Genomic DNA, 23,944 nt, shown 5'->3' with positions numbered 1-23,944 from the left:
TTCATGTTGCTGCAAAGGACATGATTTCTATCTTTTTTATGGCTGCGTAGTGTTTCTTGGTGTATATGTACCACTTTGTTAAATCTACTGTTGATGGACATCTAGGTTCATTCCATGTCTTTGTTACTGTGAATAGTGATGCAATGAACATAGGATGCAGGTAGAACAATTTATTTTCTTTTGGGTATATACCCAGGAATGAGATTGCTTGGTTGAAAGGCAGTTCTGTTTTAAGCTCTTTGAGGAATCTCCAAACTGTTTCCCACAGTGGCTGAACTAATTTACATTCCTATCAACAATGTATAAACCTTCCCTTTTATCTGCAGCCTCACCAGCATATGTTGTTTTTTTACTTTTTAACAGTAGCCATTCTGACTGGTGTGAGACCAGTAGAAAAAGGCATTATGAGAAGTACTATTTTAAACTACATGAAAGAGCAACTTACACACCAATGCATATAAACTATGATTTGTGGAAGTAAGTGGAGACGGGGAAAAGGAGTTCATTGAATTCATCCCTCCCCACCAGCCAGCTTCTAAGACAATATAACCTGTTACTCCCATTTACACACACCAAGAATGAGTTTATTGAAATAACTTACAGAAATGACATAATATAAAACACATCACACATTTTATCTGTATTTTGAATATCAAAATCGAGATTCCTAGAAAATTCTTATTTTTAAAAGTATATACCTAGATTACTTGTAATCATTGGAAAGACAATGGCTAATCACCCACATTTTGGAAATTAGAGAAATTACCTCAGTCAGGATAAGTTCTTAGTGTCACTCATTTAGTGGCAGATCCATGATAGAGAATGCAATTCTCAGAGCAAAGGTTATGGTTGGTTCCTTAACTATGCCTTGAATATACTAAGGAACTTCCCATTTATCAGCTGGAGAACTTATATTATAGAGTGGTCATGGGCTTAAGAAAATGTTTACAGAGAGGTTGTACATCATATTAAAAAGCTGTTTATCGGGCCATGAATGTGCTATCCACAGAGAAACTATATTTTGTGGATATGGGAAGGAAAGGAGTAAATAAGGAAAATGCATTGCAAGAAACAATTTGGAGAATAAATGTAGCAAGCACTTACCATGTAGGCCCAGCCTTGGATATGGTGAAATGAATATTATTTTGAATTAATTCAATTTATTTGCCACATACCAATTTAATCAGCTTCATAGCTTTGTAGTTATACCACCTTATATATTTTTCTGGAAATTTTATATCCTGTGGGGAAACATGAAAGATCAATTTACCAAACAGAAAGAAGAAATTATCAAGTCACTATGTCTAGAAATATTTTATTTGAATTTTATCTTCCCATGATTTGCACATAAAAAAGGAATAGAAGGACGAAGATTGATTTTGCAAGTTTTCCAAAAAATTAAACTTGGCTCTAAGTAAAGTTGGATTTGAGAGAAATGAAAGTATTTTAATCAAAATGGCATATATTAAAAGAATAAACCATGTGTGTAAATTCAAAACTTTGAGTCTTACTCATTTCCCCCTTTCAATTAAATTGAACCTGTAGAGCACGTAAGGGATAAACTAAGCAAAGTTGCTCCTGAACTGATAATATTACCATATCTATCATTACTAATATTTCTTTAATATTTATATTCTGCCTCTTCACTTTCCAGACTGAATCACTGTAAAAATAGATGTGAACTGCATGGACATGAGCAGTGCTTTTCTTGAAAGCAATGATCAGTTAAAGAAATCCAGAAATCAATATATTTCTCAAAAGCAACTGGTAGAAGAGAAATCCTAAACAATTACTGGAATCCAAGAAGAAAATGAATTAATTTAGGTTTTTTTTTCTACAAGTACTAGAAACTGTAAGGTCCTATTATCAAAATTAGATTAGGATGGAACTAGAGAGCCACAACTTTAGCCACAAACTTTCAAAATATCCTGCCTCTGGACCATGGAGCGCTTGATAAAATGGTGCATTTGGATACTTTACTTGCTTACAGCGTGGGAAAGACTCACATAAACGGCAATAAGAAGGATGAGAGATAGTTTTGTTCTGTGGAGTCGCAAAAGCTGAACATCCTCCCCACAAGGTTATTTAGAAGACATCTTGCACTGTTCGAATGCAAAGGAAGGCGAATGACTCGATTCTATGGTACGTAATCAATATTTTGATTTCAACAATGATTTTGGGAGTGGGTTGATTTTTGATTGCGAGATCTTTCTAGTGTGAAGACAACTGGATTCATTCTTCTGTGATTGAAAGTTACCTTAAATAATACTGAGCGGAAATAGTCGTGTTTCTTAATTTTACAGAAAATTTTACAGTTGCCTGGGGCATAATATGAGAAATCTTACTTGGTTTTCACTTTTCAAGCACTTTAAATGCTGCACTTCTAGTAAAGTATATTCTCACCAGAACTTGCTAATACATTGATATCAAAATATTCCTACACTGTCTCAAAGATTAAGATGGAATAGAGATAATTCATCTTATAATGTTAGACCTACATAGCCCCATAATAAATTCATATTTTTAAAATTGAAACGGGGTCTTACTCTGTTGCCCAGGCTAGTCTCGAACTCCTGGCCTCAAGCTATCCTCCCACCTCAGCCTTCCAAAGAGCTGGGATTACAGATATGAGACACCACACTTTGCCAGCACCATAATACCTTTATGTTAAATGTTTATAAAAGCCTTTACATTATACACACACACACACACACACACACACACATATATATATATAAAAAATCGTATAGGTTATGTTACATTTTATAAAATACTTTATCATGTAAGCATACCAGTAGGACTATATTTGGTATATCATAAATGCTGGGTTTTTTTTTTTTTCATCCTGAATGTAAAAATACGTGTACTGGTGTATGATTCAACTTATTTATTTCAAATAGGAAAAGAAAAGTTTTTCAAAAAATGTTTGCTAGATTTAGTTATTTGCCAATAACATTTGGGTAGGATAATTTTTGTGTGTGTTAGTATCCAGCAGGCTACAGAAAGTTTAGCATAGCAGCTACCCAACCCCATAAATGCAATAACACTTTCCAGATACTATGATAACCAAAACCTCCCACATTTTCAATTCCCTGATCGTCCTCTTTTACCCTATTGAGGAGACTGGCTTAGAACAGTGGTTTACAGAATTATGATGCTTTCTACATTTATAAAAGTAAGGCAGTAAGTTGTTGCTTCTCCCATTTCCCTCTACCTCTCTCTCCCTTTTCCCTTCTCTCTCCCCACTCTCCTTTTTATCTTGTTAGAAACTGCTATTGAAAGCGTAGTAATAAACAAACATCTTTCTTTCATGATATCTTAGAGGTAGCAAAGTTCTTTTATATGTATTATTTTATTTTATGATTATAATATCTGTATCTGGAAAGCAGAGCATACATTATATTTCTCTGCATACAGGTAAAAAAAAAAAATAAACCAAGGCTCAAAGAAGTTAAGAAACTGTATCATACTGTAGTGAAGTTGAAAAGTGTCTTGTTCTTGTTTAGATTAGTCTTTTTAACTATGTCTGACTAAAATGTTAACATGTTCCCTGTCTTCAAGAAGACAATAGTTTAAGTGGGAAGAAAATTTCAATCAACATAGCTTAAATCCTAACTTTCACTATGCAGACACAGTAATATTAACTACAGCAAAATGCTCCCAAATGTGCAGCACAACCTAGCTGTCGTTGTCCATCCTGCCATCGCTGCTGTTGTCTCGTTTGAAGTGAACGCAGTGCTGCCCTCCTGGCTGGTCCTGGCACAGCGGCTTCACTACCCGCTGGGTCCCCTCACACCAGTGGCTGCTGACCACCGCGGTGAGGGAGAAGGCAAGGGCAAGGCAGATGGGGAGGAGGAGTAGCGCCTGCTGCTGCCTGGCCCTGTCCATGGCTGAGTGAGGTGCGTGGGGCAGGATGAGCTGTGGGGCCTCCTCCTCCTGCTTCATCACGGTACCTGGGCCTCAGCTCTGCCATCTGGCATCCTCACACAGACTCCTCTCACTTCCCACTGGGGAACTGCATGTGCTGCCGCACCACATTCAGAGGCATGGAGCTGGGGCACGTTCCAGTCAAGGGTGCTGGCCCTGCCATTCTCCCCAGGAGGTAGGTGTGCAGGAGAGCATTGTTGGTTTTTTTGTTTTGTTTTTGTTTTTGGTTTGGTTATTTATTTATTTATTTTTGAGACGGAGTTTCGCTGTTGTTGCCCAGGCTGGAGTGCAATGGCATGATCTTGGCTCACCGCAACCTCCGCCTCCTGGGTTCAAGCGATTCTCCTGCCCCAGCCTCCCAAGTAGCTGGGATTACAGGTGCCCACCACCACGCCTGGCTAATTTTTGTATTTTTAGTAGAGATGGGGTTTCACCATGTTGGCCAGGATGGTCTCGATCTCCTGACCTCGTGATCTGCCCGCCTCAGCCTCCCAAAGTGCTGGAATTACAGGCATGAGCCACTGTGCCTGGCCAGAGGGCATTGTTTTTAAATTGTGGTAAAACACACATAACATGAAATGAACCATCTCAACTTTTTTTTTTTTGAGACAGAGTTTCACTCTGTTGCCCAGGCTGGGGTGCAGTGGCACAGTCTTGGCTCACTGCAACCTCCACTTCCCAGGTTCAAGAGATTTTCCTACCTCAGCCTCCCAAGTAGCTGGGATTACAGGTGCCCGCCCCCACACCGGACTAATTTTTGTATTTTTAGTAGAGACAGGGTTTCACCATATTGGCCAGGCTGGTCTCAAACTCCTGACCTCAGGTGATCCGCCCACCTCAGCCTCCCAGAGTGCTGGAATGACAGGCATGAGCCACCGTGCCCAGCCATCTCAACCATTTTTAAGTGCACAGTTCAGTGGCATTAACTATGATCACAGTGTTGTGCAGCCATCACCACCATCCACCTCCAGAACTCTTTTCATCTTTCATCATCTGTACCCATCGCACAACTCCCATTGCCCTTCCTCCCACCCTTGGCAACCACCATTCTTCTCTCTGACTTTATGAATTTGACTACTCTAGGTATTTCCTGTAAGTGGACTCATACAGTGTCTGTCCCTTTGTGACTGACTTACTTCACTTAGCATAATGTCCTCAAGCTTCATGCATGTCATAGCATATGTCAGAATGTCCTTCCTTTTTCAAGGCAGAATAATATTCCCTGTGTTTATTGGATCACATTTTGTTTATCTATTCAGACACCTGGGTTGCTTCCACCTTTTGGCTGTTGTGGAGGATGCTGGTTTTGATGGAAGACCAGGGGCTGTTAGGGTGGCTGTCTTGGTGAGACAGTCTCACCCTTGCCTTTTGCATGGAGTAGGGTCCTCATTGCTGGATTCCAGAATCAGGGAATCCCAAGGACTTCATAGACCTATTTCTTGTCCAGCCCTATGTAGAGAAGGACTACAGAAAACAGATGCTTGCTCCAGGGACTCTGGGCGATGCGAGGTACAGGCAGGGTGCCTCAGGGCCAAGGTGCTGTGCAGAATGGGGAGGGTGGCATGCATCCCACTTGGGTGCAGAGTCCTGAGGCCAGGGCCCTCAGATGCTAGAAGACAACCCTGGGCACCGTCACTCATGTTAATAGTTTAATACTTACTAATTGCTAAAGGTAACAAAATGTGTAAAATGGTGCTACCATTTATTCATTAAAAAAGCTTGAAAGCCTATTGTTTGTTGGGTGCTAAGCTAGATGCAGACATTACTGCACATAAGAAATAACTTAAAAAGTTTTTATAATAAAGTCACTTGAAATGTCAAAATATAAGTGCATAGATTTGTCAAAGGGCAGAAGGGAAGTAGAAAGAAAAGAAAGTAGTTTCAAACTTATGTTATTGTAATGAAACCTCATGTGTATCCACCATGTTTAAAACTAATATATTTTTAGTATTAACGTATAAGTACACATCTATAACTTTCTTTTACAAAGTCAGGCAGTAAAATATAGGGTTATTCTGATAAACATAACTTACAAAATTGGCATAAAGGATAACAATTGCAGTCAGTTTATCATTCTAGCTCCATAATTCAGCATTTTTCTGAGTTTTATTTTGGCTAAATGATTTTAAGAAAATAAAATTCATATAGATAAGACATGACAAATGGTATCAGTCATTTTGTAGCTTATTTTTAAATTTTAATATGTTCTTTACTCAGAATCTTGAAAGAATACTGAGAATATATATATATATACACACACACACACATATAGACTCTCACACCTAATTGGATTAAAATGACTAACAATTCAGCATATTCTTCAGTGAATACTATCAGTAAATACCTTTCTAAATCAAATAAAATTTGTTTTTGGTAGAAAATTATCAAATGTATACGTTAACTCTTTGAGATATTCAAAATTTTCCTTAAAAGAAAATGAGGATAATCTAAGTACCAGTTACTGTTAATATTTGCTGGAAAATGTCTAGTCATATTTACTTTGTCTTGCTTATGAAACCTATAATTTAATTGTAGCTTCATTTGGTCACGTTCTCCAAAGTTGTAATATGGTAACATCAATAACAGAGCAAGCATTTTATATTTCAATATTTAGGTCAGTTTCAAAGTAAAATACAAAGCAACCTATACTTACAATTATGACTAAAATGATGCACCATGCAATATTACTATAATTTACTTATTTATATGTACTTAAAATACATATAGCTTACTATGTATTTATTTGACAGTTAACAGCATATAATGCAATTTTTCACTCTCTCTTAGTTTAAAATTTTTCTTCACTTGGCTTCCAGGACAACGCTTTCTCTTGGTTTTCCTCTGATCACATGAATGCTCTTTCTCAGGCTCTGTTTCTCTATTCTCCTCCTGTTCTTGATTCCAACAATCAGAAAGCTCCAGGACTCAGTCTTCAGGTCTCTTTTCTCCATATTTATTCAGTCCCTCATTGATCACATCAAGTTTCCTGGCTTCAAATACCATCTACATGTTGATGACTGGCAAAGTTACAATGCAATATAGGTCTCTCATCAGAACTCTATATTCTTTCTATTTTATATTTCCCCTTGGAAGTCTAATAGACACTTTAAAAAAAGGAGCATGCCCAAATCCAAACTTGATTTTTGCCAATCCTCTTCTCTAGTCATTCTCATCTCAGTTAATGGTAATTCCATCATTTTAGTTAGACTCTAAATTTTGGAATTAGCCCTGACCATCTCTAATGTTTTCCCCAGAGATATCTATGTTTCACTGCATTGCTACAGATTTCTGCTCAACTATCATGTAAGAGCAGCCCTTTCTGATTTCCTTAGATTTGCTCCTCATTCATTTCCTGTCATAACTCCATTTCATTTTCCTTATTATATATATATATTCATGTGTTTCATAATTTATTATACTTCCCTCTCTTAGCATGTAAGATGTAATCAGACAAAAACAGGGGCTTTGTCTTTTTAGTTCAGGGTTGTAGCCTCAAGTTTAGAACACTGCTTTAAAAATGTTTCTTGAGGCTGAGCGTGGTGGCTCATGCCTGTAATCCCAACATGTTGGGAGGCTGAGGTAGGTGGGTCACTTTAGGTAAGGAGTTCGAGACCAGCCTGGCCAACATGGTGAAGCACCATCTCTACTAAAAAAAAAAAAAAAAAAAAAAAATTAGCTGGGCGTGGTGGTGCGTGCCTGTAATCCCAGCTACTCGGGAGGCTGAGGCAGGAGGATCATTGAACCCAGGAAGCAGAGGTTGCAGGGAGCCAAGATCATTCCATGGCACTCCAGCCTGGGCAACAGTGAGACCCCATCTCCAAAAAAACAAAACAAAACAAAACAAAGCAAAAAAAGGTTCTTGAACACATAAATCATTTGAATGAAGACACAATACTGTGGGTGTTTTTTAAATTTGTAGAAAAGTTAATTTATAAACTAATTTTTCTTCCATTGTACTTTGAAGATTTTAAAGTTTAATAATGTTTATTTTCTTAAGAGCAGGATTTATTTTCCTACTGATTTTACTCTCCAGAATTAGGATTCCATATTTTTGTTATGATTTATATTCTACAGGAAGGCAGATGTATGGTTAAGACGGCTAAGAGAGAAATATTCTAGAGAAATTCCTATCCCTTAACTCTTTCAAAATGAAAGACTACATTAATTTACATATCGTCTGAATATGAAAAGGCCTAGAGGTGGTGAGAAGATAATTAAAACCTAGATCTGACAGGCTTGTAGAAGAACAAAGCAATTCTTGTTAAATTACTATATCATTGTAGTCTGGAGGGGTTAGAGATCTTGATATGATTATTAATATACACACATTTGATTTGTTTTACCAATTACATTGTATAATGGGTGAAAAGCAATACATTTGCTATGAAAAGTTCACCTACACCCTTCTAGATTTAGCAGTCATAGAATTATCTCTGATAAGAAAGATTAAGATAAGAAGGTCTGAACTAATACATGAGAAGGATCCCATAAAAACAATTATATTCATTAGTAATGAACTGCCATTACCATCTGAACTTGTGTACAAAAATTAAATATTCAAGTTAATTTTTGTGAGTATCAATATTGTTATGGACATTATTTATCAATATTGATATGTCTCTTATTTTTTAATCCTTTTTAAACATTGTTTTCAGTGGCATTATATATAGAAAATATTTTAAGATTTTCTTATACCATTGGTTCTAAAATCAATGCACAAAGAATCTTATCACCAACAATTTTTTTGGCAGCTAAAATAATTGTATTCATTTCCTGTTGTTATTAGAAAAGTGCTCTTGGAACATTTTTGTGAGCAGAAGTGCTAACTCTAAATGTCTTTGCAAAGAACACTCACTGAAGGCCATTTGGATTTAGAGTTAACATGAAATATTTGTATTGACTTTCACATATGTAAAAGATAAATACTATCTAAGAGCTTATTACAATGATGATTATATATAAATATTTGTTTAAAATCAGATACATTTTACAATGTATTTAAACTGGTGGAAGAAATTCCTTCTAACTTTTTAGCAGATATAGGAAGGGAAAAATAACATGGAGCATTCACATGAACAGAACTTAAAAATTCTGAATTTTCAATTCCAACTTATTCCTAACTGTATATTGCTGATGACTTTTCCTTGCGGTGCTTGTAGATTTCTTTTGAGCATCGGTTTCACTGTTTCACTCAGTAGTCAATTTATAAGGAAGATTATGTAAAATGTGACAGATTAAAATCAGGCCAAATGTTAAAGCTGAGTAAAAAGGCCAAAATAAATATAAAAATTATGTCTGGGAGGCATTATAGTGTGATTTACTTAGTAATGGAGAGAAGTAAACTATGAAAAGGAAAACAGCTGTAAAAGTAATGAATGTTTTACTGAAAACATAAGGTGTTTTCTCCTCCCTTTCTCATACCATGGAAACAAGCTGACTCTCAATGAGAATGAATCGCATTCCATTTTAGACTGATGAACAATACAATTCTTTATGCAGTACACCATCAAGCTGTGGAATTCAATTCTGCAATATATCACTGTGGTAAATAGTTTAGCAAAACCCAGGAAAGCATTAAATGTTGCTATGAATAAGAATGACATTTACAGCCACACTAAGTAGGTCAGAAAGTTTAAAGGGCTCTCAGCCCTCTAGCAATGGTGCATAAGGAGAATTTGTGTGAAGGTCAGAAAGTAGTATTCTCTTCTCTGACATTATTTTATATTACTCATGCATTATGGCAAGTTTATGTGGCTCTTTCTTAAAGCTGGGATTTAAGGGTATGTACTTGATTCTAAAAACAAACCTTCAAATATTGTCTTCAAATTATAAATATTTTCATATAAATTATTAATTATACTATCAATGACTGCAAAAATTGTACAAGGTATACTCAAAGAAAAATAAAATATTCTCCCTATGGAGGAGTAAATGAATTGGAAAATTTCAAGGATGTAGAAATTAGAGAAGGTGGAAATGGCTGAAAAGAACAATATATTTTGGCTGAAAAAATATTTCCTTCTAAAACAGCAAACTTTGATCATAAAAAAGTCAGTTTGACACTGTTACACTGAAGGGGGAATTAATGAATTTTATAAGTATAATGGTCGGAAAATTTATTCTTTTTTCTTGAAGGTAGGATGTAATATAACCCCCCCGCCCCGGGGGGTGGGGTGGGGCGGGTTTAGAAAGAACATTAGCTGCTTATCCCTCCTCTGTGCCCAGAGAGGCTTATCTGTGTTCCATCTTTCTACATTCCTTGAGGCATGGTGAGTTCTTGCTTCCCTCCCCAGCCAGGCTGTAAAGTCACAAGGTTGATAAGCAATTGCTACAAAAGCATGTATTCCCAAGGTTGTAAGACATAGGGTGTAACAAACATAAAAGAGTAATTAACTGCCTTTGTTCTCGCTTCTGCAAGTACGCTTCCTGCAGCACGTAACTCCCGCCACAAACTGCCTACAAGGTGATTGATCCCTTTGTTCCGGGCTCAGACTTTCTGGATCCTAGTCCAACTGAGTCAGTGATCACCTTAATAATTAAAGGCTCTCCTGAACTCTGCTTGGTCTCTCCCGTCTCTGATTTGTTCCACAACATAACTACCTTGATAATTATTAGTAGTTCCTGATTTGCTGATGATTATCAGAAAAACGAAAGATAAGTGTTGGTAAGGATGTGGAGAAAGGAAACGCTTGTCTACTGTTGGAAGGAATGTAAAATGGTGCAGCCACTATGGAAAACGATATGGAAGTTTCTCTCTCTCTCTCTCTCTCTCTCTCTCTCTCTATATATATATATATATATGATCCAGCAATTTCACTTCTGGGTGTTTATCCAAAAGAATTGAAGTTAAGATCTCAAAGAGATATTTGCATTCCCATGTACTATTGGAGAACTATTCACAATATCCAAGATGCGGAAACAATGGAAATTTCCATCAATGGATGAATGGATAAAGAAAATGTGGTACATATACAGAATAAAATATTATTCGTCCTTTAAAAAGAAGGAAATCCTGTCATTTGTGACAATATTGATGAACCTGGAGGATATTATGTTAAGTGAAATAAGACAGACACAGAAAGACAAACACTATGTGATTCCACTTATATGAGGTATCTACCTGGAGGAGTCAAATTCATAGAAGCAGAGAGTAGAATGGTGGTTGCCAGTGGTTGAGAGGAGGAAGAAATGAGGAGCTGTTCAAATGGTGTAAGGTTTAAGTTATGAAAGATGAATAAATTCTAGAGATCTGCTGTACAATCTAGTGCTTAGAGTTAAAAATACTGTATTGTGTCCCTAAAAATTTGTTAAGAGGGTAGATCTCCTGTTAGGTATTTTTACATCATGAAAAAAATTGAATTAGTAGTATAACTATAAAGTAATAGCATGAGAGAATTTTGGGAGGTGATGGAGCTGTTCTGCATCCAGATGCGTGGTGGTGGTTACATTATAAACAGGTTTTAAATTTCATAGAATAGTATACACAATTAATTGGACTGCTCAATACTTAAATTTGCCCCCGCCCCATGCACTGAGACATGTAAAAGAATGATCGTGACAACATTACTTATAAAATCCAAACCATAGTTAATCCAAATTTCAAATCAAGAGTCATGAAACAATTCATTATTATATATTGTTACAAATGAAACTATAAACAATGAAAATGGATAAAATATGTTGTATGCAATAACATAGATACTTCTCAGGAATATAATGTTAAACTAAAGATCCCTTATAATAACATCTTTACAAAAAGAAAATCCAAGTTTTAAATCTAAGTATTTAAGATTGGTCGCTTATTTGGTACAACTAGGCAAGAAAGCAAATAGGTCATTATTCTAAATGACATGAGAGTGGTTATTTTTACAAGGGAGGATGGTGTAACCAGAAGGTGGCACAAGAGAAACTTTTATGGTGCTGCAGTGTTATATTTTTTTATCTAGGTCAGTGGTTACAGACTGTTGACTTTATGATGAATCATTGATTTGTACATCATTGTGTCGATGTGTGTGTGTATCAGAATAAAACAGTTAAATACAGTAAAACAAAATAAATTGACAAGAAGACACTGAATGAAGGCTGAAGAATGTGTTGGATTAAAATGTTAAAATGTACAATATTAGATAAAACGATCTATATGTCCTTCTTTTTAGAAAATGACTTTTACTCATTTGTCAAGGGTACAGTGACCAAAAGAAAGACGTCTCAAACTTTGAGTTTTATAATAAAAATATGGCCATCTCAGTATTTCATAAATTATAGCATGAGAGATTTATTTAATTTGCATGAAACAAAAATGTCACACTATAGATACCAGATCAAGGCATTGAAAATATATTTAAAGCATCTCAGGAGCATGCTCCGAAAATTCTATCTTCAGAGTTTATGACATAAAGAAACTTTCTAGAAAGTATAAAACAAAAATGAATGGTCACTAAAGGAAAAGAGTGCAGAACTGTATTTGTTCAGACTATCCTGTATAACAACCAACAAGTTGATTTAGTTTTGTGAGAATTACACAAAGTAATCTGTCATTAGCTAAAGCTGTGGTGCTCTAAGAATTACTTCTAGGGTGCATGGAAATCAAAAGCTCTGATTATATTAACTAGGTGGTTAACTAAATGGTGAAGGAATATGTCATCTCATGGGAGAACATTAATCATGGAAAGTTCATTGTTCTTTATGAAATATAATGAGTCAGCCATCCCATGTTAGAGTGCTCTGGAATTTTTTTTTTTTCTTTGAGACAAGGTCTCCGTCTGTCACCCAGGCCAGAATGCAGTGACGTGATCTTAACTCACTGCAGCCTGGACTTCCTGGGCTCAAGCGATCCTCCCACCTCAGCCTCCCAGGTAGCTGGGACTACAAGTGTGCACCACAACACCTGGCTAATTTTTGTACTTTTTGTAGGGATGGGATTTCACCACATTGCCCAGGCTGAGCTCTGGAAATTTTAACGTGGTACTTGCTTATAGTTTTCCAAGAGCCTTTGGCAAAAATTGATTGAACACAGTGGAATCATCTTTCTTTCTCCATTTCCCCTTACTATCAAATTCACACCCTCACTCTTACATGCCAGTAATCTTTGAATAAAGGGAAATATTATGTGAACCACATATGTAGGAACGATATTATTTAAATATTACCCAGGTAAACATGCCCTCTCTAATGTGCATTGATGCAGAATTAAGAATTGAGTTATTAGGCCGAGTGTGGTGGCTCACACCTGTAATCCCAGCACTTTGGAAGTCCGAGGCGGGTGGATTGCTTGGGGTCAGGAGTTTAAGACCATACTGGCCAACATGGCAAAACCCTGTCTCTACTAAAAATACAAAAGTTAGCCAAGCATAGTGACACATGCCTGTAATCCCAGCTACTCGGGAGGCTGAGGCAGAAGAACCATTTGTACCTGGGAGGCAGAGGTTGTAGTGAGCCGAGACTGTGCCACTGCACTCCAGCTTGTGCAACACAGCGAGACTCAGTCTCAAAAAAAAAAAAATTGAGTCATTGTAAGACCCCGAACCCAGTTTAACATCACCAATTTGTGATGGTTATTTGCTCTTCCCCCTCTACACTTGCAACAAATCCCCATCCTTCTCTGCCAAAGGGAGGCCTGTAGACTTCATCTCCTGGGGTACCAAGTCCTGTGCATTCTGGACCTGTGCTAAAGGAAGGCACCAGCAAGGAAACTGCAGTTTAGGAAGGGAGAAATTTATTTTTTCTAATGTTTCTTCCTGCTGTTTGGCTACTTCACTTCCAAATAATACTTACGGTTTCCTGGAGACCAGATACCAATAGAGAAAAAGAGATGTCTTTCTTTTTCTTTCTTTCTTTTCTTTCTTCCTTCCTTCCTTCCTTCCTTCCTTCCTTCCTTCCTTCCTTCCTTCCTCTTTCTTTCTTTCTTTCTTTCTTTCTTTCTTTCTTTCTTTCTTTCTTTCTTTCTTTCTTTCTTTCTTTTTCTTTCTCTTTCTTTCTTTTTCTCTCTCTCTCTCTCTCTCTCCCTCTCCCTCCCTCCCCTCCCTCCCTCCTTTCCTTCTTTCCTTCCTTCCTTGTTTTTTTTTTTTTTTGACAGAGTTTTGTTCTTGTTGCCCAGGCTTGAGTGCAGTGGTGCAAGTCTCCTGGGTTCAAGCAATTATCCTGCCTCAGCTTCCCGAGTAGCTGGGACTACAGGCATGCACCACCAGGCCCAGCTAATTCTGTATTTTTAGTAGAGACGGGGTTTCTCCATGTTGGTCAGGCTGGTCTTGAACTCCCGACCTCAGGGGATCCACCTGCTTCGGCCTCCCAAAGTGCTGGGATTACAGGAGTGAGCCACCGCCTGGCCGAACTTGTTTTTAGTAGTGTTGAAAGCTCTTTGGTTAAGAATGAAAGCTTCTGAAAAACTTGTTCTTTAAATTTTCTAATCTTAAAGAAACAGCTTTGAAAATATATTTGTAACATCTAATATGATTCTAAGTCTCATAGAAATTTCTGGCATCAAAATTCATCATCTTATTTTTCTGTGTACCTTTATTTTATCAGACCCTTATTGTCAGCAAGACAAGACGTATTTTATTGTCCTAAGAAAGTCTCAACAAATTGATCACAACTCCTAAAAATGGAGTTTTATGAAATAATATTTTATATAATAGATGTACAATTTATAAATTGTCTTTATTACTCATCTAATTTTTCTCTTTGTATGTTAGAAATATTGCTAGTTGTGTTGTTATGACTGAAATTCACATAACTTGTATTACACTAAGTGATCTAAAAGTTTAAAAAATATAATTGCATTCAAAGTACCAATAATTTGAACTCTTTTCACTAAAAAACGTGAGTATAAGGAAATGTAAAAGTAAAAATTAAAGTTATTTTCTTATAATTTGAAAAATGCTTTTCTACCAGTAAATTCAGTATTGTTTATTAAAATAAAAGACAACATTTTGCTAATGTGCAAAATAATTTCAAACAGCTATATTTTTGAAAACATAATTACATTTTATAAAGTATTCTTTATAATGACAACATTACAAGTGACAGAGACAATTACATGTCCTCTAAGAAATGTTTGTTTTGCTTTGTGATGTTTGGAACTCTCTGTTGGACCCTGGACAGCAGCCTTCCTACTTTCTTCAAGGGAAATGCAGTCTTTTTGCTTTAACCTTTTATGTTATCATCAGCATATTTGGACATTTTTATTACCATACATGTATTATTTCATATATTTTCTATTGGAGTGATTGCTTCCTGTTTAACTGTTCTACTTTAAGCTTCTGTGCTTATTTTTGAGATCTTTATCACAATCATTAAAACCTTAGAGTACCCTTTTTACACTATATTTTTGGCCTACAAAACGGCTTAAGAATTTTAAGTGCCTGGGGACCCTATTTTAAAAGCATCATTTTAGTTATTCACTTATTCACCTTTATTCTCCACTTATTCAACCAAAGTGAATTATTCATGACTTGCATTATAAAGTTCAAAATATAAAATCACACTAAATACATTTGAGACTTTAATTCAAGCAAAGGGACTACAGTTGTATATCATTTAGTGGAGATTTAGCTAAGAAGTTTTCATAGAGCTAGAAGCAAAAATAATAAAACAAGAACTGATATCACAAACCTACAACATATATAAAGCATATTTCTGAAGCACGGTGTGCTGGAACTGAAGTATTTCAACTATATTTCAGTCAACACTGATAGCCATAGGTGCACATTTTTATTTTGTTTCAACTGAATATGAAATGTGTGTTATTGATTGGGGACTTAGAAGGTTAGATAGCTTTAAAAGCTATAGCAATGTAAAGGCATTCTGTAACCATTTGTAATGTATTTTTATACTCATTGACATGTTGGGAGATTTATCTTGAAAATTTTTTCACACAGTATCACTTAAAACAACTAAGTAGCTATTGGCACTCATATCTTTTCATAAGGTTATAGAATAATGCTCTTCCTCAAGTTTCCACTAATTGATTAAAATAATTTTAATAACTGTGCAATGATGTTTTATGACACTCTCTGATATCTCATATTTGACAGCAGCAGTACACTTTTACTGAATCCTTCCACCAGAGACACAAGCAACTTAACTGCCTTTTGCATTCACACACAGGCAACAGGTTTTCTTCTACCTTCAGCTTTTCACACTCTCTAATAACATCAGCTATGAAGATACTGGATTTTGGGGGCCTGATCTTTCTTAAGGTAGCTAAAGCATGACCTTATATCTTTACTTGCCATGAATAGTGAACTGTTCCTTTTTACTACATTTAGAGATGAAATTCAATGCACAATAATAAATTACATACTTTACGGCATTAAAGTGCCAGCCAAGGAGAAGACTTTCTGGTTGTAAACTACAGTAGCGGGCCATTTCTAGATCTCATATCATATCAATTGCTGTTACCTAGGAAAGCTGTTATTGTCTCTTCAAACTCAGCCATACGTTCATGAAGGATGCAGACCACACATTACATCTTCCACTTTATTATATTCATTTTCTCTAGTGACTAGTATTGAGGTATGGACGTCGCAGAAACTCTGTAAAAATCTTATGAATGAATGAATGAAGAATGTTACATATATGATATAATTTAGAAAATACAAGAAAAATCACTTAACAAAAATCTGTCTCTAACTGGTGTGACAAAGTGTAGAATTCCATTCACCAACTTTTCCATGAATATTATGGGAAACTGTTGAAGTGAAAGTAGAGGCCTCCCTTTGCTTCCCTCTATAAGTATTCATTCCAGCATATTACATGGCTGGTAAGCAGAGGTAAAAATTCAAGACATGCTTCTGTAAGACAGTGGATAATGGAGGAAAAAATAAGAGACAGTCTGATGGTGAACAAATTCAGTGGAGAATGTTGAGTAGCTACAAAGGTAAAGACATATTTTTCTTAGCAACTAAATGAGTGTAAAAATTTAGGAAGAAGGAATGATGTCGAATCCGTATTTTTAGGGTATTTTATTTGTGAAATATTTTTTTGAAACTCCTACATAGCTTCCTTTAAGAAATTTTAGAGTAGAGATACACATTGGTTCAAGGTGTCTAGAGTCAGATGGCTATGAGGTTGAACCTGTGTTATATATCTGGGATATATTTGGGAAGCTGTCATCTGGAAGTTGGATGTAATGTGCAAAACCTCACTGCACATAAAGATATATGATCATCAAAATGAGCCAAGATTTTGTTAGTCACTCTTACCATCCTACTCTTTCAAAGAACTTTGAACTATTATGTTTTGAATGATACAATCAATATGCAATAATATTGTGTAACTGATAGAGAAGAATGGGCTTAGATGAAAATTTTCAGCTCTAAGTATGTGAAGGCACTAAATTGAAGAAACTTTTGTGAATGTCTCTGTGAACTTGAAAATTATTTTTCTTAAGTCATATATATATATATATAAAACATTATATATTGTACTAATATTTGGGGATTTGGAGAGTTGGAGTCCTGCTGACTTTGGCAACATTGAAGCACATCCCTTTTTATGGGAAGATGTGCTTCACTGAAGCTAAAATATGTGGGTTAAATTCATCTTTGTGCATCTACCAAAATAGTGAAAGTGCTGCTCTCATCTCTTCAGGTAACAGTAAATACTGCATTAAGATGTTTGCCACAGGCATTAGAAAAGGCTTCTAGTGGACTAGGTTTTTGCAGGTGCTTTTTACAATGAAGACTTACTGAATAATCTTGTACTTCATTTCAAAAAAGAGTGACATACCTCACTTCTTGCTGTCAGTGGAGCTAATCAGAAATGAAGAATAAAATAGAGTGTAGTGCTCTGAGAAAAACAAGCAGTGAAATGTCAAGAGGAGACTGAAGTACAGAGAATGAGACTTTTCTATCTTAACCTCTTGAAACTCGACAGTCCCAGGGGTCTGGGGTTAGGTGCATTTTCCAGTCCTTTTCCTGATTTGGTGAAATTAACACTGATGAGCACAGACTGACTTAATTTGGTACCACTTCTTTGAGGGAAAGAGTCTGCTGAATAGATGAAGAAGAGTGGGTGTGGGCTTGATATAAACAAAGTCACAAAGAGACAGTGCACTTTTTTTTTTTTTTGGAAGAGCCACACAAGTACTGATTGTCTTAAAAACTTAATGAAGTCACGTGCATTACATGCATTACTATGGTGTGGAAGGCAGACCTTAAGAAGTTCACAGATAAGAACTGTACACTGTTTTTAATTCATACATATATTCATATATATATGTATTCTTTTGAGACAGAGTCTCACTCTGTCTCCCAGGCTGGAGTACAGTGGTGCAATCTTGGCTCACTGCAATCTCCATCTCCCGAGTTGAAGCGATTCTCCTGCCACACCCTCCCGAGTAGCTGGGATTACAGGCGCCCACCACCACGCCCGGCTAATTTTTGTATTTTTAGCAGAGACGGGGTTTCACCATGTTGGTCAAGCTGATCTCAAACTCCTGACCTCAGGCGATCTGCCTGTCGGCCTGCCTCGGCCTCCCAAAGTGCTGGGATTACAGGTGTGAGCCATTGTGCCTGACCAATTCCTAGTAGTATATTTTTCTGAGTTTAAATGTTTGGTGTCACTTTCTTCCTTAAATTTTGATTAATTATTTCCTACATGAGTACATCATACTTCTAGTGACTGATTTTTTTGGTAAACTTTTCCTAGTCAATCAGTGATAGAGAAATTAAATTTAAAAATTTCCTCTGAGCAGTCAAAATACAGCCTGTTTACTTGTTTTAATGCACTTTAACTCTAGAAAACCTCTTGGGTGCTAAAAGAAGGTACCTGTATTCATATCCTACCCAAAATCCAGTTACAATAGTTTGGTTTTCTGATTCCCCAAACTATTAATATATTAGAAACATCAAATTAGAGTAAAGAAACTTTCAGCAGCAGGAATACATGTACAAAAAATGTGACAGTTGACAATATTAAATCTAGGAAGGAGGCTAGAAATATAGTAAAAACAAGATTAGGAACTTTAAAAACATAGCCATAAAATCAATACAACTGATAATGTTTATAAATTATAACAAAATACTATTTTGCTTACTATGCTATTTATGAAGGTTCAGAGGAAGAACTAAACATTTCAGAACACCATACATCAGAATGGAAAACAAATAATGTGGGTTTGGTTTTTATGTCTTGGATAAAAGCAAACTTCAGTAATTCAATTTTGTGGAGCCTGCATTACCAAATGATACCAGAAATAATGAAGTATGAATTATTTTCAAGTAGCTATTTCTTGAATCCTTTCGTGTATAGGATATCAAATTTCCTCTGAGATTTGCTCTTACATTTTCTAGAACAGAGCTTCAGTGGTCTCAGTGGTTGTCATTATTTTTCATAGAGTCTTCTAAGATGGGCTGAGTCTCTTAAACAAGTTCTACGATTATTTAACAGAGAATTATTCTCCAACTGTGAATATATCTCCAATATATCTGTGAATATACCTCCAATATATCTCCAACTGTGTTTCATGGCATTTTCACTTTGAATAAAACTTACCATGACACAGATGCAAGATTCAGCACTCTTGCTGCATGCAAACCATGGTTTTTAACTCAGTGGACGTTATCTTCTGCACATATTTTCACAAATAACCATGATTTTCTTTGCTACACTGAATTTAATTTTCTTTTGAAACTCTATTCCAGTACTTCTTTCACTGTATTATTTTTGGTGATTTTTCCAAGACCTCTTTCTTTATTTCTATGACTTCATTAGTTTTAGTTTCTATTTCCCTCTTCTCTCGTTTTGTGTTAACCACCATTTAAATACTCCAGTAACTATATCAAGATAATGGATTATGAAATTGACTACAACTTGGAAAAATGTGGTAGAAATTGAAGAATAATTTAGCTTTCTAAATTGACTAAGAAGTTATGACATAGTTAACATGTCATAATATGACTAAGAAGTTATGACATAGTTCTTTGCTTCTGAAGGAAAAAATAACAGTGTTTATATGGTATATGTTAGAGATAATGATTTAATTTAAACTTTTGTTATGTTTCTCTGCTAGGTAAATATATAAAGTTATATTTCTCTTGTTCTATAATAACAAGAGTGCTAACATATTTTCGAAGCAATTCTAATTTACTTTTATTTAGGTTTCAAGTAAAAGACTTTATTTTGGTCTCAAAATTAAACAGTTTTCGCTGCTGAAAATGTTTTAAAAATTGTCGTTTACTTAGATATAAAAAATAACCAATTAAATAGGGAATGTTACATACTGATCGTGTAGACTTTGATGTTATATTGTAATAAAATAAAAGAGAAGTAATTTAAAATATTTATACTGGTAAATAATATAATCTTATGAGCATCATTTCACTTTTTGCTTTAGTTAAATTTATTTTGAATACACATAATGGAGGATAACTCCAGTTAACTTAAGCAACAATGCATATTTACAGAATGGATACTGCACTTTCTCCTAAAATTCAAAGGGAGTCTGCACGTCAGGGAAGACCAGAACCAATGATTAGGAAAGTTATAGGCATGTAGTTGATCCTCTTCCGTTCCATTTTTTTCTGCGTCTCTATCTTCTTCAGTCTTATCCTGAACATCTGTTTTTTGCTCTGTGATGTTTTGCAAATAAGACAGAAGGTTCCTTCTCTGGCTAAGATTCATAAGTCCCTCTATTCCAGTCTTTCACAGAGCCAAACTGCATGGCAATTTCACATTCCTAGGAGAGAGAATCTGATTAACTCAGCACAGGCCTGGTGTCCAACACTGGTCCAATCAGTAGTACATAGAATGACATCGTGTACTGTTACCATGGTTTCAGCCGCTCACACAACTAGATAGAGGGGTTGGGGCAAAACTTCATGGAGAAAAGGGACTCTCTTAAACTTAGCTGATACCCCCAAAGTTATAATTATGCCTCTATTTGTTTGTTTATCCAAAGAACAAGTGATAGTCGAGACTTAACATGTATTACACTTCTACCATGTATCAGGAACTATGGGCAAAGCCTCCCATCCATTATCTCGTATCTTCCTCACAAAGGCCTTATCTCTATTTTACAGATGAAGAAACTAAAAATTAATAGAAGTTAAATATTGCACTGAAGCTGTCAGGATGGTGGGAAAAAAATGTTATGGGGTGTAAATTTCTTTAATAGAGAAAAGATACAAGTTACCAGAAGTACAGAATAGTAAACAATCCTGGGAAAAGATTTGACTTTCCAGGTCTCCCCAAGTCCCTGATAGGAGGTAAAGCTGTGGAAGACACCACTGGAATTAACATTATTCTCACAGCACTTACATCTTCCAGGTCCCTGATGACAATGGTTTATTCTGAAAATTCTGGCTACATTTCAACCTATTAGCTAGATATAAAACAGTTAGTATAAAACAAACCACAATAATTCCTGTGTGTCCAGGACAAGTTTAGGTGAATTAAAAGCCAGTTTTCCAGAAGCATCTCTTGGCAGGCCCCTCAAATTCTTTACAGGTCATCATCACTGTTCCCATTCTCAGGTCACTGGATTCCCTGCCAAATGCCTCTTGGTTTTAGTGCTAAAGTTTATTACATATGTCTGATGCTCTTAAAGAAAATGTATATAGTTATTCTTTTATGATAAGAAACCAAAATACTGTTTTCCAGTAGAGAATAACTGTTTCTAGCTTACACACTCACACACCGAAATCACCTTAAAATAATATAATTCTGACACCCCACAGCTAAACTTTAATTATGCTGTCTGATAGTAGATTGCTGTATTTTGTCACCATTTCAATTCTGCCTCTATCAACATAATGCTTTATTGTTCTCTATTACAAACCTCTTCGTTATTTATTGTTAAAGACTCAATAGTTGAATTTACACTCTGTCACAATAAATCACACTCACCCAGATAATGCACCATTAAAATGAAATCAGGCTTGCAATATTGTTAAGCCATATATATTAAAGTGTTTGGGTGGATAGCATAGACCAGATATTCAACTGTTTCAAATAATGCCTACCATCAAAAACTATTCATTGCATGCCTTTAGGCTTCATGAGGTTATTCCAGGCGTTCTGGAATGATCAAATGAGAAAAATCATACCTACAATAAGTATGTACTCTTAAGACGAAATACTTGAACAATATACCTAAGAACCTACACCCCATATGCCTAAATGTGGGATTCGAAATTACATGAATAAGTGCCCAATATCCTTTGGGTAAGTTTGGTGTCATAGCAAGTGTTATAATGGGCTTATTCTCCAGTTCAGGACTGGATGTGTGTATATGTGTGTCTGTGCGCGCGCGCGTGTGTGTGTGTGTGTGTGTGTGTGTGATGTTTTTCAAATTATATATATAAGAAGTACTTATTTTAACAAAGGAAACATCATGATGCTTAGAGTATTTGGCAAAAATCCACAATGTACAGTGCCGCAATTAATTCATTGACAATGATATTTTTTATTTATTGGAATTTGTCCATATTTTGATAGTTTGAATTTAGAACATTTTTGAGGAAAGTGCTATCAGAGTAAGGAAAACCAAATGGAAGCTTCTGAAACTGTCTCCTCTCTAGCCAAGAGAGTACATCAAAAGCACTAACACACCTGGAAAGCATGCTAGAAAGTAAGGCTACCCCTAAGGATCTAAAGCTACAAGGATCGTGGTCCCCACTGTATTTCTAATTCACCAACCTGGCTGCTGCAGAAATTGGATGGATCCAAGAGAATAACTGCAGACTATGGCACACTTCAACAAGTACTAACCTTGATTGCAGGTGCTGTGTTGGACATGGTATCATTGTTAGAGCAGATTAATACAGCCTCAAGTACATGGTGTGCGACCACTGATTTGGAAAAGGTGTTCTTTCTTTTTTAATCGGAGAAAAAGATCAGTGACGATTTGAATTCCTGTGGAACAGACAAATGAATTCATTAACACTTTAGCCTCAGGGCTATGTTAACTATACTGCTTTCTATTATAATGTATCTGAAGAGCTCTGGACTGCCTGAGCATTGATTCAATGATATTGTGTTGATCAGGTGGGATGATCAAGAGGTATCTATCACAATGGAGATGAAAATACAGGTACACTTCAGGGATGGGATATAAATCTGAGGAATATTCACAGGACTGCCATATCTAAGCGATTTTTATGGATCTGAGTGTCAGAATATACCTTTCAAAATAAAAGAGGAATCATTACATCGTGGGTCTCTTATCATGAAGAAGAAAGTGCCAAGCCTGGCAAACTTCTTCAGATTCCTTTCTTTTTTTTTTTTAATACTTTTTAAGTTCTGGGGTACATGTCCACAACGTGCAAATTTGTTACATGTGTATACATGTGCCATGTTGGTGTGCTGCACACATTAACTCGTCATTTACATTAGTTATTTCTCCTAATACTATCCCTCCCCCATCACCCCACACCATGACAGGTACCAGTGTGTGATATTCTCTGCCCTGTGTCCAGGTGTTCTCATTGTTCAATTCTCACCTATGAGTGAGAATATGTGGTGTTTGGTTTTCTGTCCTTGCAATAGTTTGCTCAGAATGATGGTTACCAGCTTCACCCATGTCCCTACAAAGGACATGAACTCATCCTTTTTTATGGCTGCATAGTATTCCATGGTGTATATGTGCCACATTTTCTTAATCCAGTCTACCATTGATGGATGTTTGGGTTGGTTGCAAGTGTTTGCTATTGTGAATAGTGCCACAATAAACATACGTGTGCATGTGTCTTTACAGTAGCATGATTTATAATCCTTTGGGTATATAGCCAGTAATGGGATGGCTGAGTCAAATGGTATTTCTAGTTCTAGATCCTTGAGAAATTGCCAAACTGTCTTCCACAATGGTTGAACTAGTTTACATGCCCATCAACAGTGTGAAAGTGTTCCTATTTCTCCACATCCTCTCCAGCACCTGTTGTTTCCTGACTTTTTAATGATTGCCATTCTAATTGGTGTGAGATGCTTTCTCGTTGTGGTTTTGATTTGCATTTCTCTGATGACCAGTGATGATGAGCATGTTTTCATGTGTCTGTTGGCTGCATAAATGTCTTCTTTT

At 36.0% G+C, this 23,944-nt stretch overlaps 1 non-coding gene across 1 annotated transcript in view; it reads left to right on the top strand.

Annotated features, from left to right (window-relative positions):
* The first annotated feature begins 1,611 nt into the window (after positions 1 to 1,611).
* The window catches only part of LOC101015944, a 92,343-nt gene continuing 70,010 nt past the window's right edge, over positions 1,612 to 23,944 (top strand). Inside the window, exon 1 of the transcript XR_002519585.2 lies at positions 1,612 to 2,142. This is a non-coding gene — a transcript (uncharacterized LOC101015944). The remainder of the gene's footprint in view (positions 2,143 to 23,944) is intronic.

The sequence above is a fragment of the Papio anubis genome, chromosome X, assembly GCF_008728515.1.
Source record: "Papio anubis isolate 15944 chromosome X, Panubis1.0, whole genome shotgun sequence".
Taxonomy (NCBI): Eukaryota; Metazoa; Chordata; class Mammalia; order Primates; family Cercopithecidae; genus Papio; species Papio anubis.
The sequence above is the reverse complement of the archived record's forward strand: the minus strand, read 5'-3'. Positions and strand labels throughout refer to the sequence as shown.